Genomic DNA, 10,776 nt, shown 5'->3' with positions numbered 1-10,776 from the left:
AAAGACAAAGCTGTCATAATCAATTAGCATTTAACTTTTTGTAAAGATCTTGGAGGAGATGGGCTCTTTAGATTTTAATGTGCATCTTCAAAGTAATTTTGTAAGCTATTTAAATGATGCTCCTTTTTTACAACTCTACATAATTTGATTATACAAACCATCCTGCAATCCTTGGATATGCAAATGCGACATCAAAATGATTTTTTCCCATATTTTGATAGAATTTGATGTTCGTTGCAGTGATAAGAAGTGACACAAATTGCAGCAAAGCATCAGTAACCCATTCATCTGGCACATTTTGGACATTCAGATTTTCAATGCCTGCTTGTTGAGAATCACCTTTAAGAATAAAAATTTAAGCCAGGCGCGGTGGCTCACGCCTGTAATCCCAGCACTTTGGGAGGCCAAGGCAGGCAGATCACTAGGTCAGGAAATCGAGACCATCCTGGCCAACATGGTGAAATCCCATCTCTACTAAAAATACAAAAATCAGCTGAGTGGGGTGGCACGTGCCTGTAATCTCAGCTACTCAGGAGGCTGAGGCAGGAGAATCTCTTGAACCAGGGAGTAGGAGGTTGCAGTGAGCCGAGACAGCACCACCACTGCACTCCAGCCTGAAGAAAGAGTGAGTCTCCGTCTCAAAAATAAATAAATAAATACATACATAAATAAATAAAAAGAATAAAAGTTTAGAAACCGAAGGCAGGGTGGTAACTTGTGTTTGGAGAAAATTGCCTTCCATTCTGATCCAAAGGCTACCAAAATGCTGAGCTTGTAAATGAGACTCTCAGAGCCTCCGTTTCCCCACCTGTAAAATGGAAGTAATAAGCCGTAGCTCACAGAAGAGTGGTGAGGATTAGCAGTTAGAGTGAAAACACCTGGCAGGATACGGAAAAGACGCTCATATGGCCCCCGCGGCTGTCGTTACTCTAACACTACTACTATGCTTACAACCACTAATAAAAATCTGGGTTATTTCCTTGGAAATTCCTTGGCAAAGTTAGGTTTCTTTTTTTTCTTCTTTTTTTTTTCAAGCAGAGTTTCACTCTCGTTGCCCAGGCTGGAGTGCAGTGGCGCGATCTCGGCTCACTGCAACCTTTGCCTCCTGGGTTCGAGCGATTCTCCTGTCTCAGCCTCCCAAGTAGCTGAGATTACACGCCTGAGCCACACCCAGCTAATTTTTGTATTTTTAGTAGAGACAGGGTTTCACCATGTTGGCCAGGCTGGTCTCGAACTCCTGACCTCAGGTGATCCGCCCACCTCAGCCTCCCAAAGTGCTGGGATTACAGGCGTGAGCCACTGTGCCTGGCCAGCAAAGTTAGGTTTCAAACAAGTATCACGTGGTGTAGTGATGCTGAGATTATGACAGTGGCTGAACTCTTGGGTGATCTGAGAGGACGGGACAATCGTGATGCTTCTTTGAGGAGCCCTCGCCGGGAGAATCCCAGCCTCCAATGGCCGATCACCCATTCACCCATTCCTTCTGCATTTCCTCAGCTCCTTCAGTGGATCAGACAGTGTGCCAAGTGCTGAGGATGGAAGCATGTACAATTGCAGGCATACTCCTTGACCTCTAGGCATTCGTAATCTAATGGGGGTGGACAAACAAATTACGTTCCCATGAACAAGCACCAAATGGATGCAAACCAATCAAGTTCCATAGCTGGCAGGGCGAGGACAATTAACCTGCCTGGGGCAGTCACAGAAAACCTGACAGGGGAGGTGATGTTTGCGCTGAGGCATAAAAGAGGAGTCAGGTCACTAGACAGAGAGCCTCAAGAAGCCCGTCCCCATCCGAGCAGGGCTAGAGACAGGGGCAGTTTGACCACAGGGGACATTTGGCATTGTCTACAGACATTTTTGATTGTCCTGACTTGGGGGTGCTACTGGCCTCTAGTGAGTCAAGGCCAGTCAGGGACACGGCTGCAATGCACAGGACAGCCCCTGTGCGAGAAGAGTCAACCAGCCCCAATGTCAACAGTGCCCAGGCAGAGACACCCTGAGTTACAGGAGCCAGGCGTGCAGGAGCCGAGCCGCAGGTCTGAGGGCGCACAGGACATCTCAGGGACTCAGTGTGGCCCCGAGGCCTTCCAGTGCAGGGAGAGGAGGCTGTGCCAGGCGTGCAGGAGCCGCAGGTCCGAGGGCACACAGGACGTCTCAGGGACTCAGTGTGGCCCCGAGGCCTTCCAGTGCAGGGAGAGGAGGCTGTGCATGTGGCAAGGTCAAACCTTGGAGGGCCTGGAGGCCATCAGGAGTGAAGGTTTTGTCCTGTTTCTCCTTACACTTCCCCTAAAGGAACCCCATTGTTAGAGGAAAGAACTAAACTTGGTCCCCCTTAACGGTTAGCAATAACACGAAGAGCCAACGTTCCTGTATTATCCTAGAATTCAAGGACATTTTGCGTTTTTCATAATTAAAATGAAAAATAACGGTGTAGTCTTTTTCCACTAGAAGTTTAAATAAAATCCACCTTTCAGGAAGACAAGTGCTCACGTGGAACCCAGGATGAGATGCGTGAACAGGCACAGAAAAGCCCAGAAGGGTTTGGAACAAGGGGCTGGCCTGAGCAGATGTGTGGGTTCGTGTCCTTCTTCCCACAGGCGGCACCAGAGTGGGCCAGCTCAGGAGAGCTGAGAAAACCCATGTCCCCAAAGGACTGACTCGTGGTTGGGCGCCTTTGAGATCCATGGTCACAGCTCCACCCTTGAGCTGCTCCCAGCAGCAGTGGGACCAGAGGAGTGGGTGCATTTCTAGAAAGAACACTGTGCTGAGATGCCGGGAGCTCTGAAGACCTGGGTGCGGAGGACCCCAAGGCTCCTGGCTCTGAGCCTTTCCGGTAGGTGGTCACATGATGGTGTCAGCTGGGGAGTCCACCGAGCCCTGGCTGGCACACCAACAGCACAGTTCTGGGCTGGAAGGAGGTCTGGTGGAATTGAACAGCAGTGAGTTTGACTTTCCACTTCCTCAAGTTCATTCCTTTGAGTCTTGGCAGCTGTTTTGGCCTTCAAGAATCCCTTATGATACAGACCTCCCAAATCCCTTATCAGGCAACATTTTAGGCCTCAGAGAACCCTCTAATATGGATTAACAAAAATGAACCTAGAACAGAAGAGAAAAGGCAGTTTGCTTTACAAAAGTACAAATATCATTAGTATCTCTACAAATATCTTTATTTATCTATTTATTCAGGTAAGGCTCTTTCTCTGGGCTTCTAAGGCATTTTACTTGATGAGAAGTAGATCTTTGTTACCTGTCTGCAGAGCTACAGGGTTGAGCAGAAGGCACTGGAAGAGAGAAGAGGCATGCAGTCATGTGCCTGTGTTCCTCCTTCCCGGAAGGTGTCACAGGTTCAGAAACGTCTTCCTTGCTGTCCACATAATAGTCACAAAGTCCTTCACTCTTTCCAGCCTACTTCCTCAACTCTATATCCAGGAGTTGAAAGCCGCGACCTGTACAGCTCCTTCAGCTCTAAATTTCTTTCTTTCTTCTTTTTTTTTTTTTTTTTGAGATGGAGTCTCGCTCTGTCGCTCAGGCTGCAGCGGTCTTGGCTCACGGCATGCTCTGCCTTCCAGGTTCACACTATTCTCCTGCCTCAGCCTCCCGAGTAGCTGGGACTACAGGCGCCCGCCACCACGCCCGGCTAATTTTTTGTTTTTGTATTTTTTAGTAGAGATGGGGTTTCACCGTGTTTGCCAGGATGGTCTTGATCTCCTGACCTTGTGATCCGCCCACCTTGGCCTCCCAAAGTGCTGGGATTACAGGCGTGAGCCACCGTGCCCGGCCTAAATTTCGAAGACTGTAAGAGGCGAGCCAGTGGCTGAGAACTGGCTCTATGGTTAAAAACTGGGGGGCGGGCCTCAAAGGTCCACCCAGAATGTCACTCTGGTTAGCAAAAGCAATGCTGATGCAGCGGGAAAATTAGACTCAGGGCTGCTCCCCGGGCATCTCTGGGTGAAAGAGCTGCCACCACTCAGGAAATATGTGCCCATGGCACTGGGGTGATGAAGAGGAAGGATGGCCCCACACTGAACATTACAGCATTGCGGGAGGCTGAGGCAGGAGAATCGCTGGAACCCGGGAGGCAGAGGTTGCAGTGAGCCCAGATTGCGCCACAGCACTCCAGCCTGGCGACAGAGTGAGATTTTGTCTCAAAAAAGAAAAGAAAAGAAAATTACGGCATTAAAGAAAGAAACCCAGAGCGCCTTGTGTGGAAGTGGGCGGAGTCCCAGGAGGAACAGGGAGGAGAAGACTGAGGCCCCAGGGTGGCTTGAGAAGACAACCTCTTTACATCCGGGTTGCCCCTTGCACTCACAACCATTCTGTCCCCAGGAGAGTTTTATAAAATGCGTTCTTCTCTTTTCATCCAAGTGTTGCTGTGGTTATTCTTCAAGTAAGCAACGCCTGATCACATTAAAGCAGTTTTCAAGGGCGGCGCACACAGGCTGAGTGCGTGGTTTGGTGTCCTCCATGTGTGCATCAGCGCATCTAGCATTGCTCCTTTAATTGGATCTGCTGGTAAGTTGGTCCTACACACCCCAACCTCAGAACAGCCCTGGATGGATGAGCCTGATTGGCTCTTAGTGGAAGGAAGCCGGGTCCACGCGTCCCCGTTAGCTGGCCCAGGAGCTGGCCCCTAAGGAGATGTGTGCACTGCCGGTTGCAGAGCTGCCCCTGGGTTCTGGGGACTCCAATTGAACTGATGCCAGAGAGAGATTCAAGTCAAATGCATATTGATGGACTTTTGATCTTTTTTTCTTCTTCTTTTTCTTTTTTTTTTTTGAGACGGAGTCTTGTTCTATCACCCAGGCTGGAGTGCAGTGGCACAGTCTTGACTCACTGCAACCTCTGCCTCCCGGGTTTAAGTGATTCTCCTGCCTCAGCCTCCCGAGTAGCTGGGGACTACAGGTGTACACCACCACGCCCAGCTAATTTTTGTATTTTTAGTAGAGACAGGGTTTCACCATGTTGACCAAGCTGGTCTTGAACTCTTGACCTCAGGTGATCCACTTGCCTCAGCATCTCAAAGTACTAGGATTACAGGCATGAGCCACCATGCCTGGCCACATTTGATCATTTTTGAGCATTAACAACTTGGATTTGTTATATATGAAATATTCATAGATTGGCTTAATTTCACATTTTTATTGATTGATGCAGAGAAAGATGTATCTCAGCAATACCAGTTATTTTTCCCATTAAAAAGATATTTTTCTGATAATCATCTTTGCTGAGCTACCAGACTGCATCTCATTCCACGGACTGTTACCTCAGCAGCTCCTGAGAACAAAGCCCACGGAGGCCCCCAGCAGCACAGCCCAGCCAGCTCAGGCCCCTCCCAGTGGGGGTAACTCAGTTTTAGTCCCCCTCATGGAGCCAGAGCCTTAGTGGGGACCTCTGGGTCCTGGGGACAGTCCCAGGCAGGTCCTGTCCAGCTGCCATACCTGGGATCCGGTGCCCGCGGGCTTCTCCTGGCAGCGTGCTGTGTGCATCATCCTGAAAGTGTTTTGACTACATACTACCTGCGAGGCCCTGTTCTAGGAACAAGAAGGAGGAGAAAGAGGGATTGCCTGTTGCATCCTCCCAGTGGCTCAATGAGGAAGACACTATTATCACTTCATTTTCAGCTGAAGATATGGAGGCACCAAATAAGAGACCTGCGGGACTGGCCACAGTAGAACAAGTTTTAAACTTAGGCAGTCTTGCTCTCAAGCACAGGTTCCGGGCCACCATGCCAACAGTTCCCCAGGTGTGGTGTGGGGAGCCTAGGCACGGCCCTTTCAGAGGGTCTTCAAGGTCAAAACACCTGCTAAGTCACACTACAATGTCACTTGCCATCTATCTTCATTCAACACTCTCGGGGGTAGCCTGGCGTCTCCCCAGCTGCTAGAAGAATGGTCACATCCAACAACTAACAGAATGTGTGCTTGTGTGTTCTTGTATCTTTAAAATGTCTCAGTCTTCATTTCGAATGAGGTGAATATTGATAGATACTCACCTACCACCTTGGGGTCCTCAGTAATTTTTAAGAGTGTAAAGAGGTCCCTTGACAGAGAGGTTTGAGAGCTGAGGCTCTGTGCTGCTCACCTCTGGACCTGCTCCTTCTCTGGCCCATGTCGCCTGTCCCAGCCTTCCTGCCTCCAGGCCCTGCAGCCTGAAGCCCAGTTCCCAGTCCCAGGCCTTTGCTGAAGCCCTGTGCCCTTGGGCCACCTCCTGCCCACCTGACTCTTGAGAACGCTGTCCTTGACCCCAGTTGGGGGTGACGTCTCCAGCTTCCAGATACTTCCAAAGTGTCCATATCTATGCCAGGCTGATCAGTCCTGAGCCAATCACAGTTCCTCTCTTAGGAATCTGCACCTTGAATGGGGAGAGAGCCCGGACATCCTTGGCGGCAGCACGGTAACGGCAGCACCGCCGAAAGCAGCAGAATCCAGCCTACCTCACAGCTAGCTCACCTCATATCTAGCTCTGGCTTCTGTGTTGGTTCCTGTAGTGGACTGTGCAGCTCTGCTGTGAATTCTCTGAGCTACCCCGTTAGTTTCACATTATCCTTTTATCACTTCAGGTTGCTGGGGGAGAAAAAGGGGGAGGGAAGCTTAACTAATAGGAAAAAATTAGTATACCTTCCCATTCTTTCTCCTTATAATCTACGAATTTACTGTTGGACCCTGTCACCTGCCAAATCCCTCATCTCCCGCCCAGAAGCACCATGTGTCTCTGTCACTGGCACTACCCACACGGCCACAAGTCCCGCACTAGCCTCGCGGCACGTCAGGCCTGCCCGCCCTCGCGGTGGTTGGCATCCTCCTCCTCCTTGCCCATCCCACATGTCCTGAAAGGAAACATGAGGCCACCTGCAAGGGTGTTAGGATGAGACCGGGAAGCCTTCGGTATGACTGATCTACGTGACCCTTAGAATAATGTATTCATTTGGCCCAACCTCCCACCGAGAAAACTGAGCACCTCCTTCCCCGGAGCAGCGCAGGTGACTGGCACAAAATCCTCCCCTAGAAACAAGCTGGCCCTTATACAGCTAGAGGAAGTTGTTTCTTTGTTTGTTTGTTTTTTTTTTTTTTTTTTTTTTTTTTTGAGACAGAGTCTCGCTCTGTCGCCCAGGCTGGAGTGTAGCGGCACAATCTCGGCTCACCACAAACTCCACCTCCCAGGTTCACGCCATTCTCCTGCCTCAGCCTCTCGAGTAGCTGGGACTACAGGTGCCTGCCGCCATGCCCAGCTATTTTTTGTATTTTTAATAGAGACGGGGTTTCACCGTGTTAGCCAGGATGGTCTCGATCTCCTGACCTCGTGATCCGCCTGCCTCGGCCTCCCAAAGTGCTGGGATTACAGGCGTGAGCCACCACGCCTGGCTGAGTTTTGCTCTTGTTGCCTAGGCTGGAGCACAATGGCGTCATCTTGGCTCACTGCAACCTCCACCTCCCAGGTTCAAGTGATTCTCCTGCTTCAGCCTCTGGAGTAGCTGGGATTACAGGCACCTCCACCACGCCTGGCTAACGTTTTGTATTTTTAGCACAGATGGGGTTTCACCATGTTGGCCAGGCTGGTCTCGAACTCCTGACCTCAAGTGATCCATCATGAGTGCTCCCTTCCTGCTCTTTACTGTGGAGGGTAGGAGCTGTTGAATGGTGACTCCCAAAAGATTCCATTTCCTCATCTCAGGAGCCTGTGAATATGGCCTTATTTGGAAAAAGTGCCTTTGCAGACGTAATGAAATTAAGGGTGATGAAATCATGGTGGGTTACCCAGGTGGGCTCCAAATCCAATGACCAGTGTCCTTATCAGAGGCACACAGAGGACAGACAGAAGAGGAGAAGCCCATGTGAAGATGGAGACAGCCTGGAGTGGGGTGGCCACAACACAGGGAATGCTTGCAGCCCCAGAAGTGAGAAGAGGCAGGAACGGAATCTCTGTTAGAGCCTCTGAGGGAAGCTCAGCCCCGCCGACACCTTGATTTCAGACTTCTGCCTTCCAGAACTGTGAGAAGCTAGATTGCTGTTGTCTAGGCCTAACACAGTGGCTCACACCGGTAATCCCAGCATTTTAGGAGGCCGAGGAGAGAAGGACTGCTTGAGCCCAGCATTTCCAGACCAGCCTGGGTGACACAGTGAGACTCCATCTCTACAAATAAATTATTATTTTTGATTAGCTGGGCATTGTGGCAGGTGCCTGTGGTCCCGGCTACTTGAGAGGCTGAGGTTGGCAGGATGACTTCAGCCTGGGAAGTTGAGGCTGCAGTGAGCTGAGATCATACCACTGCACTCCAGTCTGGGTGACAGAGTGAGACTCTGTATCTAAATAAATAAATAAACAAACAAATAAATAAATAAATAAATTTCTGTTGTTTTAAACCACCAAGTTTGTAGTGTTAGTTACGGCAGCCCAAGGAAATAATGCACCCTCTGAGATTGGTGGAGGCTTGTGACTCCAGGCACGCCTGCCTGCTGGTCGACCCTCTGCTTCTACGTGGCGCCCCCACACAGCCGTGCAGTGCTCTGGGCAACCCTGGCCATTCCACTGCAGCACTCCCTCACTGACACAGGATGGTCCCATCCCCTTCCTTCCTCATAGCTGCTAAGAGGACAAACCCTGCCATGTGGTCACCTTCTCCTGATGAACATAAAACTCCTCTCCATTTCACTGCTTTCTGCAACGCTCTGGAGTTGCCCAGTGATGCCCACAGATTTGTTAGTTAGAATAACTATCTAACCTTTGCTTTCAGTATTATTATTATCATTATTTGGGTACAACTATCACGACCCATGTGAGTTTCAGCAAAGAACAAAGGGGAATTTATTCTTGAGATAAACAGGAGCTGAGGGCCGGAAGCCCCACCAGGCCTTCCAAGGCTGGAGAGCCAACAGGGAGGAGCCTCCCAGGCCCAGTCCCTGGGTTCCCCTCAGAGCACTGTTCCCTCTCTGTGGCCCAGCTTCCCTATCCTCTGTCCCACAGGTAACGACGGCCACCCCACCACATCCCAATTTCCCCTCGGCTCAATTAAGCATTAGGGAGTCAGCACCTGGAAATTCCAATTCCAAAATGGTGGAGACATTCCCACTGGGAGAGGCCCCAGATGAGGCCAAATGGTCAAAGACATGTGGTATAAACATGGCTCCTGGGGCATGTTGGTGGGGGAGCAGGGTGGCTCTCAGAAAGGGGGTCTGTGGAAGTGTTAGACGTAACAAAATTGTGTCGAGGGACAGGATGGTGATGGCGATGTTTCTAGAAGCTGCAACCCTTGAATATGGGGCCTCATCAAGGACCTCCTTGCCTTGAACCTCTGCACACAGAGGCCAACCTGGAAGCGTCCATCTCTGACCACACAGTGTCGTTCCTCACTTTCCAGTCCCTTTGAGTTGTTCCCTGCTAGGTACATGCATAAGAAATTGTTGAAGAAACTGCCCTTGGCTTCCTTAACTTCTTCCAACCCTGCATCCTCCCAGCAGCCCCAGATCAGGCTGAGCATCTGTTAGTCGAGAGTCCCCGAAAAAGCACGTGTGCTCACCAGCCCTGCCCCCTGTGCCCCCACCAGTGCCCTGCAATTCGTCTCGTCAGACAGGTACAAACAAGGAAAACACCAACGTGCTAAGCCACCACGCTCCTCCCCATCCCAGGGGCATCAGTTAGTTCATCAGTCTTGGACAGAAGGGACAGCCTCAAAGTTAAAATCTCTGGAGCGAGCAGAAGTTTCAGTTTCCCAGATGTGTATGACGAGCTAAGCAAAACTGAGCTAGAAAAACTGAAGTCATGCATCCTTACAAAGCTGCCAGGAGAAACGGAAAGGCAAAATACATGATCGAGCTGGGCGCAGTGGCGCACGCCTATGATCCCAATAATCTGGGAGGCCAAGGCGGGTGAATCACTTAAGGTCAGGAGTTTGAGACCAGCCTGGCCAATATGGGTGAAATCCCCATCTCTACTAAAAAAAATACAGCCGGGCATGGTGGCTCACACCTGTAATCCCAACACTTTGGGAGGCCAAGACAGGCAGATCACCTGAGGTCAGGAGTTCGAGACCAGTCTGATCAACATGGTGAAACCCTGTCTCTACTAAAAATACAAAATTAGCCAGGCATGGTGGAGCATGCCTGTAATCCCAGCTACTTGGGAGGCTGAGGCAGGAGAATCGCTTGAACCCGGGAGGCGGAGGTTGCAGTGAACAGAGGCACCATTGCACTCCAGCCTGGGGAACAAGAGCAAAATTCTGTCAACAAACAAACAAAACCCACAAATTAGCCGGGTGTGGTGGCAGGTGCCTATAATCCCAGCTATGCGGGAGGAGGCTGAGGCAGGAGAATCACTTGAACTTGGGAGGCAGAGGTTGCAGTGAGCTGAGATAGCTCCGCTGTGCTCCAGCCTGGGTGACAGAGCAAGACTCCATCTAAAAAAAAAAAAAAAAAAATACATGAATGAAGATTGATTTGTTAATATACATGTAATGTCTTTGTGTAAAGTGATTTTTACTGCCATACTATAATTTGATAAATAATTAAAATGCTAAGAAATATTTTTATTAAAAAGAAAGAGGGTTCTCATTCTAAGCTGATTTCTAGGTACACATGCCTGGAGACTCCTGTTCATACCCCCTCAATATGAGCACAGAGGGGCTCAGGGCCCCGGGCTCCGCCTTAGCCGACCAGAGGTCACTGACGTGGATGTTCTTTCATTCCTCTGAACCATAAAGAAAAAAACGATCCTGGCTTTGTGCGTGAGCATAGGTGTGCAGTTAAACACACAGCACAAAAATAAAAGCCCAAGTTCCCA

Source organism: Theropithecus gelada, chromosome 4 (genome assembly GCF_003255815.1).
Source record: "Theropithecus gelada isolate Dixy chromosome 4, Tgel_1.0, whole genome shotgun sequence".
NCBI classification, from domain to species: Eukaryota; Metazoa; Chordata; class Mammalia; order Primates; family Cercopithecidae; genus Theropithecus; species Theropithecus gelada.
This window is presented reverse-complemented; position numbering follows the sequence as displayed.